Source organism: Momordica charantia, unplaced genomic scaffold (genome assembly GCF_013281855.1).
Source record: "Momordica charantia cultivar OHB3-1 unplaced genomic scaffold, Mcharantia_2.0 BLBB01000153.1, whole genome shotgun sequence".
Classification (NCBI taxonomy): domain Eukaryota; kingdom Viridiplantae; phylum Streptophyta; class Magnoliopsida; order Cucurbitales; family Cucurbitaceae; genus Momordica; species Momordica charantia.
The window spans coordinates 27,431-33,430 of NW_028275309.1; positions in this window are offsets into that span (position 1 = coordinate 27,431).

Consider the following 6,000-nt stretch of genomic DNA (forward strand, 5'->3'; position numbering starts at 1 on the left):
TAGAACCCGGACATCTTGCACGCGCGATCTCTACGCCCACCAACATCCCTCCTGCCCACACCACGCCACACAAAACTTCGACAATATCCTTTTAAATCCGCGCTAACTAAGTTGTACTATAGTTTAAAAATAGTTTGGGAGAATCATGGTGCCACAAGACTGTAAGATTTTGTCACATTACACTAAGCAACCATCCATGCACTTGCCATCCCACCCAACACCCATCACACTAGAAACTGTATCTGGAAAGCGATGGGAAGATCATGATGCAACAAGATTGGAAGGATTTAGTCACACGACACCAATCCACAACCCATGTAGTTGCGATTCCACCCAACACCCATCACACTAGAAACTATATCTGGAAAATGGTGATTGTAGTCATATTTATTCGTGGAACTAAGAATCATAAAAGAACATTGCCCACAAAAAGTTAGAATGCTATCATTGTCGACTTAGATACACGAAAGGGTATTGTGCGTGGCATAGTGGCCTTGCTACCACAATACGCTGCGATTAAGTCCTTCATTGCTTTTATTCGTCCCTCTCAACACATAAAACCCATTTATTCCTACCGAGTGTCGTGGATGTTATAAGATCGACAAAGGAATGTCACATTTGCTTAGTACTATCAAACTTGTTTAAGTTTTTCCAAGTAATGTGGATGCTATTACTAAGCACAAGGCATGCTGCATCCACCGAGTCCCATCCCACGCCTGCCTAGAGCCACCAAATACCCAAAATTGTAGAAAATATATCTAGAGAACTTCAATTGATTTGAAATTTTTTATGGGATCTAAACATCATAAAAGAATGCTGCCCACAAAAAATTAGAATTTTTCTCAACCTGCAGTTATTTTTTTTAATTTTTTTGAAATTCAAAAATTCAAAAATTAATAAAAAGTTACGTGTTGGTTCAAAAATTATGAAACTTGTTTTTAAGACTCACTTGAATGTCTCAACGATGGATCAACCAAGTTAATGGATTGAAACATCCTAGAACTTGAGATTTTTGGCTGAGTGACTCCTCGTCACTTTGCATGTTCAAGCCTGCCACACCAAAAATGCTTAGAATGTACTATATAGGGGGCGACATGCTTGCTTGGGCATGGTACAGGGTTGCCCTTATATGCCCACGCCCGAGGTGGTTTGGGAACGACGGTCGGAAGCCCGAGGTGGTGGGCGGCACGACGTCGAACCATGCTCGATGGGGTGGGCCCCGATGCCATGCGCGCTCGGTATGAGCATCGTTGGGCATGAGATGTCGTTATCCATTTCGGGGGCATCTGCTTCGAGGTCGGTTCTCGAGTTCCAAGTGAGTCTTTCCATCCCATTCGGGGTGGTGGCATGCTTGGGCCTCGGGCGTCGGCGTCGGTCGTGGGCGGGATGGGCAATTGGCAGATCTCTTGCTGGACGTTGGAATATGTGATGTCGATTGTCGATGTCGCCCACACCCCAACGGCTTCCAGTCGGATCGGATCAGATGGAGACCTGAGCCCTTCCATCGGGCGGGGTGACGCTCGCTGGCTGTCGAGTCGAACTCGAAGTGGGCTGCTTTGACAATGATTGCACGTAGTTGTTTCGTTGGCTGCCTTTCGATGATAAGAAATAGCCTGGCATGCATAGTTGTGGCACGCTTGATTTAAGTGAGATGAGATCACCCCCATTCACTCCCTCACTCGATGGAAGGGCTCGTCTAGCAACATGAAGGAAGTGAGAGACCTCGCACAACGTTGTGGGCTCGGCTTTGCCCGACGACGCATCATGCAAATTTCTACCCTATCAACTTTCAATGGTAGGATAATGGCCTACTATGGTGGTGACGGGTGACGGAGAATTAGGGTTCGATTCCGGAGAGGGAGCCTGAGAAACGACTACCACATCCAAGGAAGGCAGCAGGCGCAAATTATCCAATCCTGACATGGGGAGGTAGTGACAATAAATAACAATACCGGGCTGTTCGAGTCTGGTAATTGGAATGAGTACAATCTAAATCCCTTAACGAGGATCAATTGGAGGGCAAGTCTGGTGCCAGTAGCCGTGGTAATTCCAGCTCCAATAGCGTATATTTAAGTCGTTGCAGTTAAAAAGCTCGTAGTTGGACCTTGGGTTGGGTTGGTCGATCCGCCTATGGTGAGCACCGGTCGGCTCGTCCCTTCTGCCGGCGATGTGCTCCTGCCTTAACTGGGCGGGTCGTGCCTCCGGCGCTGTTACTTTGAAGAAATTAGAGTGCTTAAAGCAAGCCTACGCTCTGCATATATTAGCATGGGATAGCATCATAGGATTTCGATCCTATTCTGTTGGCCTTCGGGATCAGAGTAATGATTAACAGGGACAGTCAGAGGCATTCGTATTTCATAGTCAGAGGAAATTCTTGGATTTATGAAAGACGAACAACTGCGAAAGCATTTGCCAAGGATGTTTTCATTAATCAAGAACAAAAGTTGAGGGCTCGAAGACGATCAGATAACGTCCTAGTCTCAACCATAAACGATGCCGACTAGGGATTGGCGGATGTTGCTTTAAGGACTCCGCCAGCACCTTATGAGAAATCAAAGTCTTTGGGTTCCGGGGGGAGTATGGTCGCAAGGCTGAAACTTAAAGGAATTTATGGAAGGGCACCACTAGGAGTGGAGCATGCGGCTTAATTTGACTCAACACGGGGAAACTTACCAGATCCAGACATAGTAAGAATTGACAGACTGAGAGCTCTTTCTTGATTCTACGGGTGGTGGTGCATGACCGTTTTTAGTTGGTGGAGCAATTTGTCTGGTTAATTCCGTTAACGAATGAGACCTCAACCTGCTAACTAGCTATGCGGAGGTGACCCTCCGCGACCAGCTTCTTAGATGGACTATGGCGCTTAGGCCAAGGAAGTTTGAGGCAATAACAGGTCTGTGATGCCCTTAGATGTTCTAGGCCGCATGCACGCTACACTGATGTATTCAACGCGTCTATAGCCTTGGCCGACAGGCCCAGGTAATCTTTGAAATTTCATCGTGATGGGGATAGATCATTGCAATTGTTGGTCTTTGATAACTCTCCAAAAGAGAGTTATTCTGGTGGTTATTTGGGCGAAAATGTGCATTAAAATGTCAAAGTGTGTCGGTTTTAGGTCATAATTAGCATAATTAGTGTTTAATTGGCCAAAAACACCATAAACTATTGTATTTGTGGTTCTTTTCCACAGGTTTTTAAAAAAGAGCCGAGAAGAGAAAGAAGTGTTTAACCAGAGAGGAAAAGCCAAAGCATTATCAAGTCGGAGCATATAAAAGCTGAAGCATAGCATATCATGGCATGGGTCTCTGTACAGTTAATTAAAAAATACGAGATTCACTTATGTCCGTACAATCCCCAGTCAGGTGCCCTAAAAATGGGACCCGATATTTAAAGGGAATGTTGTCCTAGCCGACGGAGAGACAGATCCCAAGGGAGACAAAAATTAAGAGCTGAAAAGACGAAGGAAGGGAATATACCCATTTTCGAGAGGAGAGTTGACGCCAGAAAGGGGAAGTTCGTCTGCTGGAACGCGCTGATTGCTCTTCTTCTCTATCATTTAGCTATTTTCTGCTATGAGTTGTATTTCTTCCTCTTCCATTTTGTTTCTTCACCCATGATGAACTAAACCCCATTTCGGGGGAGGTTCACATGTTGGAAGTGACTTGAGACCGAATCTCTAGCATGCTACATTTATTTTTGAGCAAATCTGAATTTATTTTTGAAATCCTCGCGTTACTGTTGGCCGCTGTTTCATGTATGCTAGCTCCTATATTGACCCAGAAGGGCTTGTGGGTGCTGATTTGTTTTGCTTGTGATTAGCGCTTTTCTATAACTATCTATAGGGATACTCAGGAATGAGTCTCTTAGTCATGCCTATAGTTTGGATTTACTGCTTGGGTATATAGCAATGAGAGTTGTATTTACTCATGTTTGGGGTGTCTCGGAAGGGAACCGAGTCGAACTGGGCATTAATAAATGTTAGCTACACTAGAGTATAGGTTGATAACGTGTTAAAGTATGTTGAATCTCCCCCGCCATTCTCATATCTTTTAGTCCCCCATTATCGCTTTCTATTCTGCTATTTCATTGAGTCGATAACCTTGAAACTATTGTCTCTTGCAACGTTCTGTCGTCCTACTATTTCTTTTTTTTTAATTCTTCAAGATAATATTCATACTCAGCTCTGTGCATTTTTATTTGTTGGTATATGCTTTTATCATTAAAATATAAACCAAAAATCCATGTGGATACGATCTCGTTATGTACTACAATTGACCATTCGTGTATACTTGCATGCGTTGTTGACATAGTTGTCTCGACGCAACAGTCTTCAACGAGAAATTCTTAGTAAGAGCGAGTCATCAGCTCACGTTGACTACGTTCTTACCCTTTGTACACACCGCCCGTTGCTCCTACCGATTGAATGGTCCGGTGAAGTGTTCGAATTGCGGCGACGTGGGTGGTTCACTGCCCGCGACGTTGCGAGAAGTCCACTGAACCTTATCATTTAGAGGAAGGAGAATTCATAGCAAGGTTTCCGTCGGTGAACCTGTGGAAGGATCATTGTCGATGCCTAAAACATCAAACGACCCGTGAATGCGTTTCACGAAACATTCGTGCTCGTGTCGGGTGGGCCTCGGTTTGGTGGGCTCTCCCCCCCATGCTGCCCTCCGATGTGCACAGACCCAAACAAAACCACGGCGCAGGTCGCGCTAAGGAACTCCAACGAATTTGCCCGCCCCTCGCCCTGGTCTTGGCGTGCAGAGGGCAGAGCATTCTCGACAACAGATATCTCGGCTCTCGCATCGATTTATAGGGTCTGCCATTGCTTCTATTTACTACATGATGTATTAAAATGAGAAGGGTGATTTTTTTAATTGAATTTACTGAATAATGCTTACAAAGGAAAGGTAGCTTCTATTTTATTGGAGAAGGGCTACGGTAAACCACTTGAAAATTAAAGGCTTGTTTGGTAACGTTTCCATTTCTTGTTTCTCGTTTCTAATTTTCTTAAGGAATCTAAGCATTTTGAAACTATGTTTCTTGTTCTTGTTTTTTTTTTTGGAATATTCTTGTATAGAAATTTTGGAAATAACCAAAACAAGTTCTACTTTCTTGTTTCCATTTCAAATTTGTTCCAACATAAATAATCTTTTTTTTTTTCATTCTTGATTACATAGGTGTTGGAAGCCATGCAATTCTATTTTTTTTTATTAAAAAAGAGGAATGATTAGATTTTTCTCAAAAAAAAAAAGAGGAATGATAAGATTGAATTTATACCCTTATTTTATATATTTATTTTGCATTTTATTAATTTATTATGTTTAAATATTTAAATTTAATTATAATTTAACATTTTGTGGCAGATTGAAGATATTTAAAAATAATAATTCAAAAGCACAATTTTAGAGGATAAGGCGGACTTCACCAAATTAGGGAGAGCCCAACATATAAAATACAAACACAATTATTATGGCGGGACGCTTCAAATTGAGAGTTTTGGATTTTTATGATAGTTGTAAATAAAGTGATATAATAAAATTAGGAAACATAATCCTAAATTGATTAGGAACTCTTTTATATAATTTATTTTCTTTTAAATAAGATTTTTCAATTAGTTAGGAATTTCTTATTATAGACAATTCCTCTTTAAAAGAGGATAAAATTAATTCAATAAATCGATGAGCCTTATTGAAAGATCCATGATTCCACTTCCAACGAAAAGCTCTGGGAGGCTCGCATTAGATAGGGATTTATTTATTTTCAAGTATTCTTTGTTTCTTGTTCTTATTATTTATGAACAATTTACATTAATTGAATTGACACCTTAATTCATATTATTTGTACCCATGAATTTGTGATCCGTAATTGTCATGAATGATTAAAATAAATAGCAAGGAGTTGAATTATGCATGTATATTTATGGCTTTTCCATGTTACATAGCCTTGCATAATAGACTCTAGGGAAATAAAAGATAAAATTAATTAACTTGTAGCTGT